Raw genomic sequence first — 796 nt, 5'->3', positions numbered from 1 at the left:
TGTAGTGGGCACACTCGGCCTCTCCACTCCTGGCACCCCGGACAAGGACTACTGGGAGCACACAGCCTCTGGGAAGTCACCCTGCTCCGTGCTTGCCTGGCCCGAGAGCTGGCAACACGAGACCTGAGCTGCAGAGGAGCTGGATTTTGTGTTTCCAGGGCCCCTCCCTGCCACGTGTCCTGCCTTGCCTGTCTGGAGACAGCCGCCGAGCCGCGCCAGGCCCTAGCCCCTGCCTGGGAGCTCCTGAGTGAGTGGAGCCTGGCTGTGGTGCTGTTATTGCCAACAGAGGTAAGTCTGGGGTTTCCTGCCACTCCCACCCCCAGGAAGATGATGAGACCACACTGTCATCACCAGTGAGATACCCCAGCCCGGGTTGGCTAACCCCAAGCTCAGCCCTGTTTGTGGTTAGGGGAGTTCTAGAGAGAACATAATTGGACCCCTGCTACTTCCTGAAACCTCAGCTAGGACTGCAGGGAGGGGTGTGAGGCCAGCCGCACAGGCGGGGCCCTGGGTAAGTAGCTGGGCTCTGCGCACTGGGGAGTGGGCCTGGGGGCTCAGGCCCTGGGATGGGGCTGGGGGCTGGGAGCTGGAGGGGGGCAGAGGGGGATCTGAAGGCAAAGGTGATTTGTTGGTAAAAAGGGAGGCTTTGTTGAGGGTTCTTAATCTGGGGTCCCTCCCAAGAGATAACCCAGGACCCCCAGTGACCACAGATGTGATGGAGGTAGAGGATTTGGGGGAGAGGGACAATCGCTTCCATTGTACCTTTGTCACCGCCACCTTCCTGGAGACTTTCTTC

General features: G+C 60.6%; 1 protein-coding gene across 2 annotated transcripts in view; it reads left to right on the top strand.

The window, feature by feature from the left end:
* The first annotated feature begins 341 nt into the window (after nucleotides 1-341).
* Nucleotides 342-796, top strand: part of GPR132 (G protein-coupled receptor 132) — a 20349-nt gene continuing 19894 nt past the window's right edge. For both annotated transcript variants that reach the window (XM_011982900.1, XM_011982899.1), the window contains exon 1: nucleotides 342-511. The gene's annotated coding sequence lies outside the window, so the exon portion shown is untranslated. The remainder of the gene's footprint in view (nucleotides 512-796) is intronic.

The sequence above is a fragment of the Mandrillus leucophaeus genome, unplaced genomic scaffold (genome assembly GCF_000951045.1).
Source record: "Mandrillus leucophaeus isolate KB7577 unplaced genomic scaffold, Mleu.le_1.0 Scaffold244, whole genome shotgun sequence".
Taxonomy (NCBI): Eukaryota; Metazoa; Chordata; class Mammalia; order Primates; family Cercopithecidae; genus Mandrillus; species Mandrillus leucophaeus.
This window is presented reverse-complemented; position numbering and strand designations above follow the sequence as displayed.